Below are 21,769 nucleotides of genomic sequence, written 5' to 3'. Positions count from 1 at the left end.
TCCTTCCTTCCTTCCTTCCTTCCTTCCTTCCTTCCTTCCTTCCTTCCTTCCTTCCTTCCTTCCTTCCTTCCTTCCTTTTGTTTGTTCTTTCCCTTTCTTGTTCTTAATTGCTTCTATTTTCATCCTCTATCCCTCCCTCAAGCTCCTTGCCATCCTCCTTTCTGCTTTTTCCTGTTGGTAACCAGTCCTGGCTGGATGAGGTCAGGGGGACAAGAAGGACAGGGAACTGTGCCAATTTGTCCTGGCCGTCTCTGCCTCCCTATCTGTTATCCCCAGTCCAGATCCGCTTGCCCTCCTTAAACAAGATCTCAACTGACCGTAAGGCTTCTGTCACTCTGGCTGCCAAAATCAAACCCCTTCCCTCATCAAATCCCTAATCAGCCGTAACGGCACCGTAAGCCGTGCTAAATTGACTCCTTTTCGTTCCTTCTGCTGACCGCTGCCCTTCAACATGCTGGCCCCGTCTCTGACTCCGAGGGCAACATCACGTCTAATTATATTTCCAAATCCTCTCAAGGCGCCCAGACAAGTACAGGTATTGAGGAGGGTGGGGGGATTAGCAGAGAACCCAGTTGCACATTGCAGTGAGAAGCATCTAAGGAAGGAGAAAATGTGGGAGCGTTTGTCTGCGCAAGGTACATACGTGTGGAGGGATGCTCATAGGGACAGCTTCTGCTGTGCACATTGTGAGGGTCCTGGGGGAGGTGGAGGCATGTGGAGAGCTTGTGGTTACAAGCAGCAAAGCATCTACATTCACCCTCTCCCAGGGGAAACTGGTTCACTGCTCACAGCCCAAGAGGGAGAAGAAAGGGAGGACATGGGAAGTCAGGAGAAATATCCCTGTGTCTACAACCAGTCACGCTGACAAAATACTTGAAAGTGGTGTTTCATTTTGTTTTTCTTTTTCTAACTGCCCTAGAAGTTCCATGTCCTTCATTATCCCCTAGACACCTGCCTTCTCTGCAGAACAAGCATGGTGAAGTTGGTCAGATTTTTCCTTGCTGGGCCAGATCAGCCAAGGAAAGCCAGAGCCTCTGGGATCATGGGAAGACATGGGAGGATGAGAGTCCTTGAGAGGGGTCACCATTCCACAGCTGGGATGATATTCATGTTTACACTGATGTCTTCAGCTGTGTTAGCAGCTCAGGGATTAAAGCACCTTTAGAGAAATTCTGTGTAGATGATAGCAGTATGAGGGAATAACACTCATTCTAGCTAAGCAAGTGGAGGGTCAGGGTGAAGGGAACAACATGATTTATTCCACTTTTCCTACTCCTCAGGAATTTCCCAAGGTGCCACATCCCCACCAGACACACTTTGGTGTCAGATTTTAAGGATGTGTTTTCATCCAGGAGATGGGAATAAATTAATGACCATGGGAATGGAATTAATTTGATTACGTGTAAATAAACTTGGGCTTTGGAAATGGAATTAGCACAGGATGTTTTAATCAAAGAGAATGACAAATAGGAAGCTGGATAATGGCCAGGCACTGGTCAGAATAACCAGAGTTTATGGCTTGTGTTGCCACATAGTCGATTTGGGCTGAATTTCACTTCATTGCTCAGGTTCTCTATGGCAGTTCCTTCTGATGGAGATTGGGTGATGGGAGACATTTTTTTGGTATTGAGAAGTTGCATGAGCGCCATTTGACAGGTCTGGGTGCATTGAGCATCTTGTGGGGAATGGCACAACAGGTTGTGAAGCTTCAACCTTGCGATATGGTCCTTATGTATATCAATATCTCCCTTCATAGGACTCAGGGACACCTGCATACACACAAACACTGGCACACAATGTTAAATTTGGTCCTGTATCTTCTCTGGGAGCTTTGTGTAAAACAGTAACTCGTGTGAAGACGTTCAAGGATGAAGACGCCTTCTTTTCTCTTCTTTTTCCTTCCGACCTCTCCTATTCTGATGCCCGGCTTCCTACCAAAGAAGAGTCAGGCTCATGCATTTACAAGCTACTCCATTAGTCACTGTAGATTTGCAAAAATAATAATATTAAAAAAAAAAAAGACCGCTTCCTTTCCTCTATGGAAAAAAAATAGTGAGTTCCAATCCATAAAATTTTATGAACAACGATAAAAAGAAAATGTTGTCCCCCTCTACTGAGTTGTTTAAAGAAGCTGCTATGGGATTTGCTCGCCTTGTCATCTGCGCCCTCCACAAAGGGGACATAAATTAAATGGAACAAGTGAACAACTCAGGCTCACATCCATGTATATATATAATCATGCAGGAGGAAAAGGAAGAAGTAGAATAATCCATGTTGTGTTAAACAGCTCTGGTTTGTGAGCACATTTATTTTACAGTGACTTAAAGGATCGTTGTTAAAGCCCAGCACCACACTTTTACTAGTTGGGTTGCTCCTTGTTCTTGTCCTGGTGGCCACTTGATTGTAATACTTATTCTGTGAAAGCAAGTCCTTGCTCACCCCAATTCAGCCCAATGCAGCTTACTGGTTGAAAACTGTACCCAGAGAGTGGTGCTCAATGTCTCAGTGTCTGAATGGAGATCAGTGATGAGTGGTGTCCCTCCATACTGCGAATAGTACTCTTAAGTATCTTCAGCAATGTCACTGAAGGCAGGATTGAGTGCCCCCTCAGCAAGTTTGTGGATAACACCAAGAAAAAAAGCCAAAACTCAGACCAGTCCTTATCTAATATCTTTCTTTTGGTGAAATTTCCAAGCCTGTTCTTAGCACAACAGAAATGCTTTGGAGACAGTTCAAAGACAAATGACATTTTCAATACATTGACTACAAAACCAAGCACTTTTCCACTTACTTCCCTAATACATGAAAAATTGTGAATTCTTTCACCAAGAAGCTGTAGAGTAATACTGGATTTTGGAAGCTGTTGTTCTGTGAAGTCAAAATGTGGCATAAGATCAGCCTTACAGGGGGAAGACTTAAAACCGTAAGCTTTCAGTCTGGAAAAATGAGGCTTTCACTGGATATGTATACAACTAACGGATTTTTTCCATTACAAAGTTTTGTATGTGCAGAGTACTTCTTTCATCTGGATTATTACCTCATTAAAACTGAGGTCTGTCAGGTTTGCTGCCACAAGCATGGCTAGACTTCCTAAAGTGCTCGTGTTGGGTAACTGTTCTTTCTGAGGGCTTTAGGAAGGGCTGTGCAGAGAACAAGCCCAATTTTTCACACATTCTTGAAGACTGTTTAGGAAGTATTTCTTCCCAGACTGTTCGAGGCAGAGTTACCCTGAGTGCTCCTTTGCGTGAGCACCCTCATATCAACGCCCTAGAAAAACTTGAGGAGAAAACCCAGTAATTTCATCTCCACCCCTGCTGCTCATGTTTCATATTGGGCACTTGATAGGTTAGATAAAGAAAGGAGAAAAATGTGGGCAGAAAAATTCTGATGGATTGGTGGTGGGAACATCCTACTCTCATACCTACATGGAGCACATTCGTTGGAACCCATTGCTAATCCCAAATACTTCAAGAATAAACAATAACACCCAGGAGTCCGGAGCCAATCACTCTTGCTTCTAGTGACCATTTTCTTTATTTTCTTCTTTTTTTTCTTCCCAGATTTTCAATCCCAAATTATTGGCTCCCTGGGGACCAGCTATTAAAGAGCACAGAAGGGACAAGATCCAGAGTTCTGCTTGCATCTCATCATAGAACGAATCATAGAATCATAGTGCGGCTTGGATTAGAAGGGATCTTAACGATCATCTTGTTCCAACCTCAGAGCTGTGGGCTGGTTTTCACCCACCAGGTCAGGCTGCCCGGGGCCCGGGGCCCCATACAACCTGGCCTTGAAAACCTCAAAGGATGGAGCATTGCTAACTCAGACAGCCCTCACGCTTGCAGTCTCTCCATTCCCTCTACGCTAAACTCTTTTCCAACTAATGTGAGCAGTTGGCAGATTTCGTGTGTCTAATGGGCTGCGGACGGCACGGGTAGTTAACCGTTCTCAAACTGCCTGGTGATACCAATTGTATTATTATAGCCAGCAGGAGATTAAGCCTCCAATTAAAAAGAGACAGGGCAGTGACCAACCGTGAGCAGCCTTGGTTCCCAAAGAGCCAATTTAGGGACTGATTGAAACAGTAATGGTGTGGGAGCAAGCCAGGAGCTGGGGGGCCTCTGGGAGGTTAAGGTGTTGCTGTATTCTGGGGGTCCCCTTAATGCTTAGGGCTGGACAAAGAGCAGGAAGAAAAATTGCTGTAAATGTGTGGCTATGCCATATCTCTGCAGAGCCATAGGGTATCCCCAATCTGCCCAGGTCACTCTTTCATTGGCAATCCAGATCTGGACTCAGCACTTCAGGTGTTCTGATGCTGGTTGTTTTTGTAAGTGCCCCTCGCCAAGGATAAAGTATTTTGCTACCCTATGTGGAAGACTGAGCGCTATGGGTATGGGCTCATCTTAGAAAAGATGCCTAGTTCAGATTTAGAACTCTTAAATCCTAACTTTTGATGCTTGATCTTGTAACCTTCAGCCCCTTTGCTCAGAAACATGGGGTACGTGTTGTTTTCAAAGTCTTTTGAAGAGGTTGTTGGTTCCCCTTTGTTCTCCTCAACCACAGCTGGGAGCAGCTGAGAGCTGAGTTAGTCTATTGTATTTACCATGGACCAGACTCAGACTTTGCCAGTGCTTCACAGACTGGAGGGAACTGGAAAAACTGGGATTTCTGGATTCTTTCTTGGCTTTGGACATAAGTATGTTTGGCAGATATGGACTTTTCTTGTCTCTACATCTCTCATAAATGCCAACTGTCATGCTCTGTCTCCCTTTACCATCACTCCTTGTCTGTAACCCTCACTTACATTCTTACCACCTGCCTGTCTTCTCCCCATCCTCCCAGTTGCCTTTTTCCCTCTAACCCTTCCTTCCAATTTTCCTCCCAGCACTGCTGAGCACTTCTACAGACTACTTTTCCAGTAGTGTTTGTGCTCTCTTTCGAGAGCAGAATATCATCCTGGGAAAATGACCCTGATCGATAACTATTGACTGATAAACCAACAATGCATTTCAGTGCTAGCCTGTCGATTGGCAGGATTGATTTATCTGCCCCTCTTTCTCCAAAGGGACGACTCCTCTGACAGGTCCCTGATTTACAGTCGGGGATGGTCAGGACAGCCAGGATGCTCTCCATCAGTCATAGATTCAGCTGCTGGCATGAAGCCAGGGGAGGTGATGGGCTCAGAGGTGCAGTTCCCTCACCCACTCCCTTGCCAAAGTCTTCAGTTAGGTTTCTGGCAGTCCCAGGTTAGTTTTCTTCCTCTTCCGGCTAGTAACAAGGGCTGGAGCTTTCATGTAAGTGAGCTATTCAACCATCTTCATTGTGGCCTCAGGTTTTAATCGTTTACTGGATGCGGCATCGTTAGAGGTTATGGGGTGGCTGCTGTTCTTGACAACAAGAGTTAATGTGTCCTTCTTCCAGCAACTTCTTTATTTCCAGTAGTGTGTGCTGAGAACAGATGTCCCAACACACTGTGTTTGACACGGTGGTAAACTCTGAAATCTCTTCCTAACCTAGTTTGGGACAAGACATCATGAGAATATCATGTCTTGGCTGTCTATTTGGTTGTCCACATGGTCAAACTCTCTGTTCCTCAGCATACTGTGGGAGAACTTCTGTTGTCTCCAGCTGTGTCTTCAAAGATACTTTGCATTCCTTTCTTGAAGGATCACCACGCCAGGGAATTTTTTATTGTAAATCTCTTTGATGAGATCTTGTAATACTCTCTGATGGGTGATGCCAAAGTGTCTTTGGGTTTCTGCTCAATTTAGGGGCTCTCCACACTGTTCCACTTTATAGATTTCCATGCCCTTCTCACTTCATTGCTTTGGAGAGGTGAGCCTTAAGCATTTGTGCTCAGTCCCAGAGGCTTGGTATTAAAAAGGAGAAATTTTATCTCCTCTGCTGTCTTGGAGAACAGGATATTCTGGATTCAGTGTGTAGCTATCTGTGTAGAGCATGTCTTTTTCCAGTTCTTAGTATGACAAACGTACAAACACCACCACTACCTGTATCACATGATTCACGTGCTTTGCCTTCCTCTCCAGTTAGATAACATCAGTACTGGTTTTGTGAAACCAGAGGCTCAGAAAAAAATAAACCCAGTCTCACTGTCTTGGTATAAAATAGGATTGTGAAGTACATTCTTCTCCTTCACTGTTTTGGGAAGGAGATATTCAGGCTCACATCCCCATCTGCACAGCTGGACTGAGAAGATGCAATCCACTCTTAGGAATTGCTCCAGGATTTCTGCCCAAGCAGGTAATATTTTGATGTTAAATACCTACAACACCTAAGTGAATTGGAAATCTTTCAAAGTTGCATAGGATTAGCTTTGGACTAAATCCTTGAAAAACCTCATGCTTGGTGACATTGCAGTTGATTGCTGTACTCTGGGCAGGGCATGCTTATGTCTCTGCTCCAAAGCTTCATGACTAGTTGGTCATGGTGATGGCTGAGCAACTGGGGAGATTCCTACTCAGCATCATCATTGTCAAGAATTATTTGTCTTCCAAGCATTACTACCTCTTTTTGTTCCCTCAGAAACATCTCATTAAATTGTTGCTGCCAAGAAGTACTTGTATTGCCTGTTTACTCTAAACAGGGGTTCATCTGGTCTTTTCTTCTTGTCTTCTACAACAGCAGAAGATAAAAGAACCCTTTATGTAGGTACGTATGGAGCAACTTGACCATGAAGTGGGATTGCAAACCTTTGAATGTACATTACAGATCCATGATTCAGGATTTAGCATGCTAAATTATCCCATGAAGCATTCCTTACATATTTAAGTGCTTAGCTTTTGGAGATTGTTTTAAATTTTTAGATTTCTCCCCTAACCTTACTCACAGTTTGAATATGACAAACACTGTTTCTTTTCTCCCTGGGGATTCTGCATAGGATCGAGCAATCTCGAGTCTAATGTGAATGATGAATTCCAAATGCACCTAACTGATGCTGACATCATTTTTTTTTTTTTCTGGTGAGCTATATTTGCCAGTTTCCTTTGGAATGAACCTTAAAAACTGTTCTGCTGTAACAAAAAAAGCTGAAGTGTTACTGGCCATGTTTCACGTTCCACCATTTACCATGGGAAGTTGAACCTTTTCCAGCCAATGTCTACTTTGGCCACTGTGTCCTCCATTCTATTTGCTGAGATTTTGAGTCACATGAGCCAATCTTAAAACAGAAGGCAAAGCCAGAAAAGGAAGAAGTTTTCCAGTGAACTCCCTCTTGTATCTTCTAGTATACAGTCTGTTTTTCCCAAATCAGGGAGGTTTTTGTAAAATCACCTCCAAGTTCCTGCTCAAACAAGATTTGGATATCACCAATATTCCCAGAGCTGAATGATGGGGAAGCAGAAAGCTTTAGTCCCTCAATATTGCAAGATTCTATCCCAGGCTGTTGTTGAAAAAATGAGAACTGGTGGTAGGAAATCCAACATTCATCTTCTGTGTTCAAGTTTGAAGCACGCTTAGCATGAACAGAGATAAGCATGTAATTTGGTGTTAGTGCCTAAAGATTTGGAGTTGGAGGGGTTCCAGAGGGACTGTAGGTTCTCATTCTTTAGTTAAGGCATTGTAAAATATTCAGTAGATAACTGGTTTGATGGTACTGGACAACACAGAATAAAAAAAAACATGCTGTCCTTTTAGTCATTCATTAGCTCCTGGATTTCTAATTTGCTCTCACACTACCTGCTGACTGAGATAACAGTGGTAACTCAACAGTGGATTTGGAACTAGATGATCTCTAAGGCCCTTTCTAACTGAAACCATTATCTAATTCTATGACTTGTGAAATACATTGAATATAGGACTGTTACTATCATAGCTGTACCATACTAAACACTGTAGAAGACCTAAGAAAAGACACTCTGACCTTTCTCAGATAGTTGAGAGTTGCTCCACCACCTTATCAGAATTAGCTGGTTTTGGTGTTGTAGTATGAATGGGTTTTCAGAAGGACTTCAAGAGAGGTTTGGGCAGGTTTTGGAGAAGATTGTATGCAGAATGTAGTAGCAGATGTACCAAGAGGTGTGGGATAAATGGGAAACAGGTCTGTAAATTCTGGGTTTAATGGCCAATGAAGTTCAAACATACATAAATTATAAAATTATCAAAGCATGAGCAGGATTTCATTTTATCTCAGGAAAATACAGGTAAAATGAGGGAAGCTGTAAATTGCACATTTAGGGAGAGTAGAGAGGGGAACAAAAGGTAGAAGAGATGGGACAATGGAAACTGATAGTTAGCATTGCAAAGACTGCAACTAAACACAGTTACATGTGGATTTTTTGGGTAGGATTTGTCTTTTGCCATTCCATGAGTTAAGTCTGCGTTGATAGACTTAACATAGTTAAAGCCAAGCTAGAGGATTTTCCTTCTCAAGACTCAAGCAAATAAGCAGCTCTTCTTGTATTTCCCTCAAAGCTCCATGCCTTATGAAGTGTGGAATACAACAAGAAGAGGAAGAGGAAAGATCGTCTTTCCAGCCTTTGATGGAGACTTTTCACGTGAGTCAAACATGCAACTGGTTCCACTGGCAGACATTACTGATCTTCCTTCCCATTCTCTGAGCTTCAACAGCCGTTTCAATGTGGAAATATCATAGAGTCTAGGCAAGAAAGCTAAAGAGACTAGAAAGATCTAGAAGTCAAGATAGGGATGAAGTTGAAGGCTTCTTCCAGATATATATATCTGGAAGATAGAATGCAAGCTATGTATTGGGATTCCTGAAACTGTAGCCTTTTTGCTGAATTATCAGCTGGATAAATGTCAGAGGAAATCTGGAGATGACCCAAACCTTGCAAGAAGCCTTCATTTGCAAAGAAAAGCTTCTTCTCTTCAGCGTGACTGCTATGAGAAATTAGTTAAGAACCAGAAAATATCTCTTCCTGAAGTGTTATATTGAAGAACACGCCATAGAGTGACCTTGTAGGTCCTTCCTGCTCATCACTTCACACTCCATGTTTTAATGAGGGAAGAGCGGCTCACTGATCACCAGTGAACTTATCCAGAATAGGTCTGCGCTGTGTGCAGTCCAGAAAGCAGGAAAATGAAAACTTATTACACAGCAATGGAGAAAACCTATTACCTTTTGTGTTTGTCATTTTATCTTGCTGGGAAGGGCGGCTCTGAGGCCTAAGTCTTTTCTCATTGCCATGCCTTTTGAAAGTTTCCTTGCTAGGCAAGAATGGACTCAGCCATTCAACATTTCATTTCAACAGGCACTCAGCGCCTGCTGACAACAGATGTTCTCTACGACTGGTGGTGTTTCTACGGCCAACATGGCAATTTTAATCCCAAAGAGATCTGACGGTATTGTAAGGTCAGAAAATGCTGCTCTTCCCCATTTATGTCCTGACTGGAAATGAAAAGGAACCCAGTTCTAAATGAATTTCCTTGTGGTTCAAGTCTGAATGAATGTAGTATTGTTTCCTTCCTCCCCTCCCCTCTCTCTCTACAAAAAGGAAGAAAAAAAAAGATGGGGGGAGGAGATGGGAGCCTGTCAAGTTGTTTGATCTAACATCCACACGCCATGTTCACGTTGGCAGATGGCAGAAGGGATGACTGCTTAGCGCTGCATGTTTGACATCTCACAGAAATAGCAAAGCTGATGTGGTAGGCCTGTAGCCATTGGCAGCTGCTATAGTACCTATGCTGGGAGAGGGAGGTGCAGGGTTTATTTCACACCTCCTGATGAAAAAAATTGCTTTCGGAGAGCAACTTGTAGTACATCTGCTTTCCTCCACCACCCCCTCTTCCTCTACCCCGTTGGCTCGTGGTTGTGGTTGGCGGGTTGTGTGCTGTTGCTTGCCTTGTTGCCAGCTTGTGTGACAAGTGAGGTGACACGGAGTCTGCAGAGTTGCAAAAGAGGTTGCTCCGGGGCTTTCCTGCACTGGGGAGGTGAGTTCACTCCAGCGGGGAGGTGTGGGGGAGCTAGATGGGAAAGCAGAAAAACATCTGTTCACTTCTCCACTTTGCAAAGAGAAGATCAAGAAGGTGAATGGGGAGGAGGCTGTGGAAGAGGGATGCAGCTCTGGACAGCAAACCAGGCCAGCTAGCCCTATCTGGGCTTCAATGTCAACAAAAGCAGAGGGTGAACACTCCATCTCCTTTAAATGCACGGACCAAAGAGTGATCCAAGGGCTTCCTTAGCTTAAGAAGTTTGGATATCCAAGCGCTGCTTGGATGTACAGCTGCAAGAGCTGAGCACTTAGAGGACCACCTGGACATATGTTCTGCACTTCCTTAGAGCCATGATTACTTGTGCAGACTCTCCTGCCTGAGTCTCTGTTAGTGAGGCTCCTCCTAGCTCCTTGGCTGCATTTAATTTGCTCTTATGGAGGGTGAATTGCCATGTGTGCTGGAAAGCACAGATGCAAGAAAGCTGAAAATCTGTAAGGAAAGTGAAAGTGGCTCAGTCAGTCATTAGTTCATGGACTACTCTCCCCACCGTGCAAAACTGGAGGGATCTCCTTCATGCCACGTGTTGCTGCAGGAAAAACTCAAGGAAAGAGTCAAATTTAGAGTCAGCGGTTATTAGCGTGCTATAATCACAGTTTACTCTGTAGGGTAATTTACACCAGAGAAGTTTAAAAATGTTGGGGTACAAAGAACGTAACAGATACCACCGTGGTCCCTCCTGATAACCACATCCAGGAGATTTCAGATTTTTGAAAGGCCACAGACACAATAGTCATGAAATGCCAACTGCTTTGGGTTGAGGAGCAGATAAAGAGCTTGATGCAATACCTCTCATGACTGCTCCTCAGTCCCAGCCCCAACCCAAACACAAACACAAACCTGCAAACCCTTGAGTGTCTCAACTGAAGAGGAAGTAGACAACAATCTGGAAAGTATTTCTCTAATTCATCATAGCTACTGCTTAAATCATTACATTTTCTCAACTAAAGCAGTGCTTAGAAGCACAAAAAGGAGGGACTGGAACTGTGTGTGAGAGAAAGAAAGACAAGATTATGACAGATTAAAGAGTGCTGATGCATTGGTTGTCCATGTTCTTCAACTAGATGGAGAATCAGAAAGGTTTTCTCTTGTCAGTTTTGACAAACTGCTCTAGGACTATGCATTTCTCAGGGGCTTCATCCAACTGGCTAAAGATGATTCCTACTGAGCTCTGAGATATCCTGTAATATGCAAGACATCTGCACAGAATTAGAAGGTATCAAGAAAAACCCACGCCCTCAGCTTTTTTGGACTGGCAATTGAACGTCAACCAGGATACCTTGAGGTATCAGCAAAGACACTGTATGGACAACAGGTTTGAGTTCCTGGACATGGGCATTCATCCCATTCAACAGAAACAATGAAATTATCTTCTCTTTTTGAACATAATGTGGCTACTGACTTGGCAGTTGGAGGACAGGATTTGTCAGAGCTTTAGCAGATATGAATTGATCTAATGTGGTTGAAATTTTTGCCGTGTGAGGACTGGACCTGCAAATCTGTAAAGCTCAGTGTGGTTTCTAAGTGGTCCCTGTTATGACACCCTTTAGCTATCTCCTGTGATGGCAAGCTCCATGAAATCAGTCCTTCCCTAGCAATCAGCCTGGGAGCTCATTTTGAGACAGCAACAAAGCACATGGCCAGGAGAGGATTGCATGGCTGATATTCTACAAACTCTCAATAACACAGCATGTGAGGATGAGAATAAGAAAGGGATTTGCAGAGTGTTTTCAGTTTACTCTTCGTCTTTGTGCTGCACGAGGCAAATTCCCTATAAGGTGACTGGTTCCCTCTACGATCCTCAACGCTGCATAACTCATATTCTTCAGAATGCTTTGCATTTCCGAGAGTTTGGTGAAAACCACTGTGGCATAAGGGCCTCCTGAAGTGATAACTCTTGGGAGAACATCATGGAGTGGGCAAGAAGGGGAAAGGACAGTGCTGGAGGGAGACGGTGCATTTTGCATCTTGTACTGTGAGTGCTCTGTCTCTCCAAATGCTCGTTTGGCTGCCACTAATGATTGCCCTGGTGTTCAGTGGCACTGCTGGCCTATTGCTGTTTGGAGGCCACCCTGCAAAGGGGCTGAGGTTACTCAGCAGCGTGTGACTCCCAGAGCAGCTGTCAGTGTGATTTTGTTTGGCAGCCTTTTCTTCTCACAGCCGGAAAAACTGAAACCTAACCCCTCAATGCACACTTTGTTTTGGAATAAGCTGCTAGAATTGGTGGTTCCTGGGTCCAGCGTGGGATATAAGCTGCTGTCCATCACAATGATGGCAATGGTTGACAGCTTGCCTCTCTCACTTGCACAGGTTGGCAAAGGCTGGAATGAACAAGATGAGAGGTAATGAATGGCCTGAGGTTGCACCAGAATGGATATTAGGAGAAATTTATTTCAGAAGGAGTTGTAATGCATTGGAAAAGGCTGCCTGGGGACATGGTGGAGTCACTGTCCCTAGAGACATTCATGAAAAAGGGAGTTGTGGCACTGATGGACATGGTTTAGTGGGAGTGGTGGGGTTGGGCTGGGGTTGGACTTGGTGATCTTACTGGTTCTTTCCAACGTTAATGATTCTGTAATTCTTTGATTCTATGATTCTGAGGTTCTATGATTCTGTGATGTTAGCAAAATATTTTGTTACCTGTGTGGAGAAGAGTGGTTCTGTGACTGAGATGCTGGGTATGATCTCAATAGATCCAGAGCTGATGCAGACTAATATAGAATATTTAATCTCCTTGTCTTCATAAAATTGTCCCACATTTTCCTTTCTAGAGTGTTTGGATCACAGACTTTTTTTGGGAAAGAAGAGATTTTGATTACAACAAGAACAGTGGAGTCTGGCCATCTGCAGTCTGTGGTCATTTAGCTTCTAAACACTGGTATTGTACCCTGATAGGTGGTCTTAATTTTGTATCATGTTGTAAATAATATTCTTCTGTAATTCTACAACATCTAATCCATGGCATGGGAACAGGTTGCCCAGGGATGTGGTTGATGTCCCACCTCTGGAAACATTCAAGGTCAGACTGGACCAGGCTCTGAGCAACCTGATCTAGCTGTAGGGTAGTATCCCTGTTTATTGAAGGGTAGTTAGACCATATTGTATTTAAGGCTCCCTTCCAACTCAAATGATTCTACGATTTTCTTTTGTCATTCCATGATTTTCTTTTGTCTTTGTGATTGCACTGCATCTTGCAACTCCATTTCCATCTGCATTTGTGTTGCAGTGTAGAAAAGCTTCACAAAGTCTGCAACAATCTGCTTCTCTTCCATGTTAAGAGCCTCCTACAGAGTGTTCCCTGTCTCAGATGCCTCTATGTCCAAAGAAGGCAGGTAACACGCTCCTTGAGTTTGCTGCATGCAAAATTAGCGTGAGTCAATAGCTTCAAATCTGCACTGGAAAGTGACTGGCAGTGAGTTAATTGGATATGTGCATAACAGATTAGTGCATAGGAGAGCTCTGAAATCAGCCATCTCAGTACTCTGCATGGATTAGCTTCTCTGTAGCCATCATGCATGAGAATCACTGTTAAATGCCAGTGGCACAGGAGGAACCCAACCTCCCAAGTGCCTCACAAGAACCTCCTCAAAGCCAGCACACCTAAAATCCCCATACAACAGCAGTGTGTCCTGCCTGTCTGTAGCTGGTGCTTCTGAGCTCCCCTGATATTAATGCAAATTCCTCCTACTCTTTAGCTGAAGCATCAATGTGTCAATGCCAATGACTATTTGAGCATTGGTCAATGTGAAAATGAAGTATTGACCAGCTAAAACCAGATCCCAAACATTCTGCAGGCTTTCTCCAAATGGAGACTTTTGTGGGGATGGGGATGTCAAACATTTAATTGTTTACCCTTCTGGTTTTTTTTTTTTTTTTTTTTTTTTTTTTTTTGTCCACTAATGCTTGGAGTAAGTCCTATGAAAGCATCCATAGAATCAAAAAAACTTCATAGGACATCCACTGCTTCACACTAATCTCACATATCTGACATCAGTTTTTCAGAGATTTCAGCTAAATGGCTTTAATTTACCCCCCAGTCCTGTAATTTGTTTTAACTATTGCCTTTCCTTTGGTGGCCAGAATTAGAGCTTTACAGTTGAGATGTGTTCTTTTTGGGCCTTGTCAAGCATTCACTCAGGTGGTATCACAACACTCCAAATGAATTTGTTGGACTAAAAGGAATATTGGTCCCAGGAGAGTTCTCACTTCTCTGCCTGAGGTAGTAAATTTTGCAGCTCAGTAAGCAATAAGTATTCCCTGCACATCTTCCTTGGATTCTGCATGGCAGGAGCTTGATTTTTCCTGCATCATTCTCCTTTTTCCTGTGCACTAATCATTTTTGATCTGCTGAGGTTTGGGGTGAAAGTTAGGGACATATGGATGACAGCAATATGTCAGCTTTCTCCGTGCTTCTCCCCATAGACTTTGTTTCTTGTTCATGCTTAGTTAAAGTCTCACACCATGTGTGTTTGGACAGCTGGTCTCCGCATGGCTCAGCCGTTCACCCCAATGGCCCAAGGAATTCCTGGGAAATTGCAGGAATTGCTATTTCTTTTTCTTTTTCTTCCTTTTTTTTTTTTTTCTTTTTTTTTTTTCCCTGAATGCCAGTTTCAAATAACTCCGGTTTCCAATGTAATATTCCCACTGAAGAGATCTATGCAGCCATCAGCACAATTGAGACCTGCTGTATATGAGAAGGGTTACTTCCACCATTTCCGGGTTTATTCCATTCACTTCTGAAGAGCTAATTAAATCTAGTTTGATCTTTAATCTAAAGATCAAACACTGAGGTGAATTCTGTATGACTGCTTTGTGCCTGGAGAGTGATGATTGGGATCTTACCTTTTCCACATTCTTTAAAGAGAATGCCACCTTCAACCTAAACTCAAACCTCTCTGAAGACAGCTCTGCAGCAGAGAGGGCATTGCAGGTTGACCATGTGTCTTGGGTGAGACATTGATAATCTGCTGCATATTTCAACTCCAATTTCTCTTCAAGGAATTTTTATTTTCCGTTAGTGAGTCAAATTAATATTCCTTCCCAGATGTCAGTCACTGGCCAAAGGAGTTAGATCCCTTCTCATTGTGCAGGCACATATCTGTCTTTCTTCATGTGGTTACATCCTTGCATTGGAATTTCATGGCCAGTCAGCTCTGTAGTATCTGGGTTTGCCCATTTGAGGACAAGAGCAAAGCTAGTCTAATTGCTGAGCAGGTGGGATGATCCAATAGAGCAGAATTCTTTCTACTTATGGTTTTTCACATTTAGGGTAGTGAAGCACAGGAACATCTTGCCCAGAGATGTGATCTCCCCATCCCTGAATACATTCAAGGTCAGGTTGGATGGAGCTCTAAGCAATGTTATCTAGCTGTAGGTGTCCCCATTCATTGCTGAAGAGTTGGACTAGATGGCCTTTAAATGTCCCTTCCAACTCAAATGATTCTATGATTCTATGATCCTATATTCGACTTGAATTTTCTATTGGACAGGTGAACTGGGAGGTCTATACCCCTCTACAGCTAGTAGAGGTTGTTTATCAGTGTAATGAGAAGAGTTCAGAGTACCTTTACATGTATCAAAGACAGGCATCTATATGAGGATGAGTTGTACTCCAGGTTGTTGACTGTTTTATCTAACCCTCTGCTGACTAAAGGTTAAGAGACTCAAAGGTGATTTTTCACTGGTATAGTCCTTAAAGCATGGATGGCCAGAGCTGAGCATGATGAATTTCATCCCAACATTCAACACATAGGTTCCTCAATCTGAGAGGTACCCACTGTCAGTGAAAAGAATGATTCTTGCAGACAGTGCTTGGTCCAACTTATTTCATAGAATCATAGAACCATTAAAGTTGGAAAAGACTACTAAGATCATCGAGTCCAACAATCAGCTCATCACCACCACACCCACTAAACCATGTTTCTCTTTGCCATAAGACATCTACTTACTGAGAAATAATGATTTCATAAAGATGCTTATGAATATGCACTGGCTACATGGAGAGTATAGGCAGACCTTCCCTGTGCCCCTTCATTTCAGCCAGTGTTCAACCAACATTAACTCAGCCAGAGACTGTTGCAAATCTCTTGAGACACTGACATTCTCTTGCTTGATGCTATCATAAAACCATGGATTTTTCTCCTTTACATGTCCCTTAGTATTGGACAGTGTCTTCCCTCATGAAGAACTGTTGTCATGCACGTTGGGTTTTGCTCCTTCTCTTTTCTCCTTAACTCCCCTTAGTCCCACTCTGATCACTTATGGATTTCACCAGTGAACGAGTCGCTTTGGCCTGCTCCTTCAGATCCCATATTCCCTGAGTGGGAGCATCTGGGTGATGCAGACATCACACTGATAGTAGATGCAGCTTGCCATCCCTTCAGCTCACTGCTTCCTTTCTATTTACAGCTGCCAAGGGATGCACTGCTGGCTCTGCCCTGAGCTACTGATGTGGTGCAGGGAGGAGGGTTGGCTGCTGAGGCTACTGTACCTTGCCAAAATAGCTGGGGATGAGAAACAAGCCAGCTCGATGGTGCCCCCAGTCTTCAAGCAGCCAGAACTACTTCTGAACATGGTGCAGCAGGAGTATTTTCTCCTAACACTGTTCATGCTCCAACCTACAAAGACCTTTGCTACACAAGCTCACAAAGACTTCCTGACATCTGGATATTCTATTACTAGCCCTCTAATTTTCTAAGGAGGCTTCTCTCCAAACCTGCTTTGAGATGTGCAATACTCTTTTCTACAAATGAATTGGGAACATAATGTTGCATAGTGCCTTAATTAATTGACTTCAGGATAGACTGAAGGGAGTACTGGCAAATGTAGCTCAACTCTTTACTCAAAGAAGGAACACCTTCAGAGTTCATTCTGATTTCACTCACTGTGCCCTTGTATTTCGTGAGTTCCTTTTCTCAATCCATCTTATAGAACCATGGATCATTTGAGTTGGAAGGGACCTTTAAATGATACCTAGACCAACTCTTCTGCAACAAACAGGGGCACCTACAGCTAGATCAGGTTGCTTATAGCCTGATCCAGCATGACCTTGAGTGTCTCCATATCTCTGGGCAATCTGTTCATTAACCTTGTAGTAATTTTTTTCCCCTTCTATCTTACTTCCTTATATCTTGATAGATTCCATGGATCTTGCTCTATTTTGTCGGCATGCCTTTCCTACCAGGATCCCAGAATTGAATAGTGTTTGAGGCGTCCTCAAGTGCCACATCCAAGGGGAATGATCACTTCTCTGGCACTGATGGCTGAGCACTTACAAATGCAGCCCAAGAAGCAGTTGGCTTTCTTTGCTGAAAGGTTTGCTGCTGATGGAGGCAGCTTATCTGAGACAAATCCTTATTGTGTCCTACAAAGGAAGTCCACAGCCTCGGGCGTGACCTGGGTGTGGGTCATTAACATCTTGATTGAGGAGCCATAGAAATGGAGAGGCAATGAAGTCTGATCCTCAGGGATGTTTGGAGTCACGGGAGCAGGGGATGTAAGAAAGTACTTGTCATACCCATCGGGTCATTTAAGGGCTGGTGAGAATCTGCTGTTGTTGTGCAGTTAACACTACTAAAAAGCTCAACTCCTGGGTGATGGTCATCCTTTCTACTGACATCATAGTCGAGAGGAGAAGTGGAGGGGATTTTTAAATCACGTTTTCGAATTCGAGGGAAGCCTAAGTTCAGGACTCATCAAATTTCAACACCTTTTGGGTTGTGATGGTCAAATGAAGGGAAAGCCTGGAGTTAACATACAAGTTAACACAACCTAATTTTCTATTTTGTTTTGCTTTGCTTACTTACTTATATATTTTGAGCAGGGGAATAAAAAAAACTTCCATGTCCTGGCAAATAAATAACCCCCTCACCTGGACCAAGAAGGCACAACGCTGGCCCTATAAATCAAAGTTAGAGAGAAAATGGATGATTGTTTTAGGCATTGTAAACTGTATATTTTCCTATGCAGTTGTTCTAACCCATTTGTGATTTTCTCTCACAGCATGTACACGGCACAGGCTATTGCCACAAATTATGATGTGCAGGTCCAAAGGTACAACTGCAAAAGAGCAGAGGACGAGGATGCAATTCCTGCTGCCTGCTCATGAGGGACGTGCACAAAACCATCTGCAATGTCAGAGTCTGCAGGAAAAGTACGGTCGCTTGCTGATGTCTGCAGAGAGCAGGACAGGTGGGGAGGCTTTGCAGGTGGCTGGGATGAGGACAGCTTTCCCTTTGAGGCTTTAAGGCAGGACATGGATTAATCCTGTCTGGGATCTTGGGCAACCTGAGACTGCACCTTGCTTGAAAAACCCTTTGTGTTGGACCCTTTTTCTCTCTTTTCCTTGCAGTGACTCTTCCACTGTTAGTGTTCACTCAAATGTCCTTTTCACTGAGGCATGACAGCTTTTAAATTGAGGGACAATTAGAACTTATACACAGGAAAATTCCACAGGCTGGGACCTCTCCACCTTCCAAAGCGTCTCCTTTCCCCTGGAGACAGAGGAAATGTCCCTGAGGGATCACTGATGGGAGCTGGGAGCCAGTTATGCAGGTGTGATAGAAAGGCTTTGCAGGCACCTGAGGGATGAAGTTTTGGGGAATGCTAGATAGGGAACAGGAACTCAAGGAGAGAGGTAGATGGTGGGGATGGACAGATAGATGTAACAAAGGTATTTGTGTCAAGGTGGGACAGAAGATGTGGCAGATGTAGTGTGTATGTGGAAATTGGAAGGAGATCAGAGGAACAGAACAGAACCTCAGGAGGCTATGTGGCCTAACCCTGATGCTCAGTATAGTATCAAACAGGACAGGTTGCTCTGCATCCCTTCAGATCTAGTGTATTTCTCATGATAGATACTCTGCAACCACTCTGAGCGTATTCCCATGAGATCCTCATAGCTGGCTTTGAAATAGGTGCCCTGGCATTGCTGCTGTTAACACATTGTCCCCAGAGAATCATAGAATGGGTTGGAAGGGACCCCAAGTATCATCTAGTTCCAAACCCTCAGCCATGGATAAGGTTACCAACCACTGTATCAGGCACTAGGTCATGCCTAAGGCCCCATTCAACCTGGCCTTGAACACCACCGTGAATGGGGCATCCACAACTTCTCTGGGTAGCCTGTAGGTTACTTGCTCTTTCTGAACTTGTGGCTACAAGCAAAGCTGGACTAGCTCCACAGTGTGGAGGAGAGTAACTCAAGTTCTCTACACATCTGCAGCATCTTGACCCCTCTCCTTTTTCCACCATCCTTGTGGTTGTCCCCATCTGTCTGTTCCAACCTGTTTGTCCCCGTTAGCCTGTCTCCATCTTTCTGCCCATTCACCCAAAGTGTCTGGATTCACTTTGGCTCATCCCTGTCCTCCCACCTCACCTCTCATCACAACAAGACTCTGAAGTCACACACAAGGGCTCCAGCTCCAGTGGCCTTTTCTTTTTAATCTTTCCTTCTTCTTTCCATCTTGGAGCTGTTGCCAATTAAGAGCAAGCCATTTGATCATGTCATAGTTCTGATGCCAGCAGGCAGACCTGATTGAGCACAAAAAGGGAGAGAGAGAGAGAAGAAGAGAGAGAAGGGAATAATAATAATAATAACAATAATAATAATATAGAGGAGGAGAGAAGAATAACAGACAGCCTCTTCTTCCATCTTTCCTCTCACAAGGTAAAGAATCAAAAAGTCATTTGATGCATAATTGATTGCTTTGGAGTGACTAGCAAATTGCTAAGGAGCCTTGATTCTCTGGGTAATAAGCATGTGGAAAACACAGGGACGTTTTGACCGCAGGGTTGTATAGAAGGGGGGTCTGGGGAGGAGAGAAAAATAAATACAAAAAAGCACGTAGCAGCAACTAACTGCACCCGTGTGCACTGAGAATATTTTAATGAGCATCAAGAACAAGGGATTTGCAGAAGTATGAGCTCAGGACAAAACAATAGATTAGCAATCAACAACAACAACAAAAAAATAGAAACAAAACAGGGGATTTTTATACTTTTTTTTTTTTTCCCTCTGACAAGAAAAGCACAGAAGTGCTGAGCTGGCAGTGCTGGGACTGCAGGACTCTCTCCCCTCTTCTGCATCTCCAGAGCATGTGAATGGGCAGGGGAGAGATGCTGCTTTAAGAAAAGGGCAGATATGGCACTGACGGACATGATTTAGTTGATATGGTGGTGTTGGGTTGATGGTAGGACTAGATGATCTTAGTGGTCTTTGCCAACCTTAATGATTCTATGATTCAAAGCTCTGCATGGTGCATCCCATCACCCTGCTTGCTCCATCCTGTGCAATCTCACCACCTATGGGCCATTGGCTTTCTAAATGAGTCAGTAAAAGGTCTGGTTCATTGTAAAAAACTCTGTGACTGTTTAGCAGAGAGCTTGGTAGAAGGTTTTAGGGCACTCATTAAGGCTGGAAAAGGCTTCTGAAATAATCTAGCCAATACATCCTCACCATGCCAAGTAAACCAAGTCCCTCAGTGCCACATCTATTCTTTTCTTGAATGCTTCCAGAGACAGTGACTCCACCATCACTGGGCCCCTCACTGCAAGAAAGATATTGAGGCCCTGGAACGTGTTCAAAGGAGGGCAACAAAGCTGGTGAGGGGTCTGGAACACAGGCCATATGAGGAGAGGCTGAAGGAGCTAGGAATGTTCAGCCTGGAGAAGAGGAGGCTCAGGGGAGACCTTATTGCTCTCTATAACTTCCTGAAGGGAGGTTGTAGTGAGCTGGGGGTCGGCCTCTTCTCTCGTGTCATTAGTGATAGGAGCAGAGGGAATGGCTTCAAGCTACGGCAGGGGAGATTCAGGCTGGACATTAGGAAGTATTACTGTTCAGAAAGGGTGGTCAGGCACTGGAATGGACTGCCCAGGGAGGTGGTGGAGTCACTGAGCCTGGGGGTGTTCAAGGAAAGGCTGGATGTTGTGTTGAGGGACATGGTTTAGTGGGAGCTATTGGGAATAGGTGAACGGTTGGACTGGGTGATCTTGAAGGTCTTTTCCAACCTTGGTGATTCTATGATTCTATGATTCTATGATTCTATGATTCTATGATCACCCTAGGCATTGCCTTATCACTCTTTCTGAGAAGAAATTTTCCCAGATATCCAAAAAAAATACATCAAGACCTTGAATCATCACTTGGTTTGCAAACTCCAACCCCACCCTGAGCTCAGCCCTGGGCAGCAGATGCTCAGAAGCTCTGTTTTTCCCCAGAAGTGATTCATGTAAAGCCTGCATACACCAAGGCGTTTGCAGCCCTTCAGGGAGAAAACTTCTGTCTTAGTGAGCATGGAGAGGACTGGTAACCCTAAAGGAACTGGTGAACTGAATCCATCTACAAGGAGTAAATGAGTGTCTTTTTCTGCTTCCTTGCAGTCTCAGTCGGCAGGCAACTGTCATTAACCCAGCTTGAGGCTGGCTTTCTGCCTCCATGCACAGAGCTTTAAATGTGCTGGTGAAGTGGGGAGTGGGATGTCCCATGGATCTATGGTGTGCCCCAAATGGTGTGTCCTCAGGGATATCCATGATTTGAAGCCACATACTATGCTCTTACAGTGATGGAAATTTCCTGGGGAGCTCAAGGGAGGATTTGGTGGTGACAATGGTGGTTGTACTGTTTCTTATAAAATCCATTTAATGAGGTGAAGCTGATCCTTTGAGTCAGACGGAATCTGAGTGCTCCCAATGGAGAATGCTTGTGGAAGAGACTGGAAGAGCTTAATGGGGTGATGGGATAGGAGAAATAGCTCCTGGAGGTCTGCTCTTATCGGAAGCAGCATTCCCTCTGCAGCATTTTTAG

This window comes from Lagopus leucura, unplaced genomic scaffold, assembly GCF_019238085.1.
Source record: "Lagopus leucura isolate 7727_CA_CO unplaced genomic scaffold, USGS_WTPT01 Super-Scaffold_100002, whole genome shotgun sequence".
Lineage (NCBI taxonomy): Eukaryota > Metazoa > Chordata > Aves > Galliformes > Phasianidae > Lagopus > Lagopus leucura.
The sequence above is the reverse complement of the archived record's forward strand: the minus strand, read 5'-3'. Positions refer to the sequence as shown.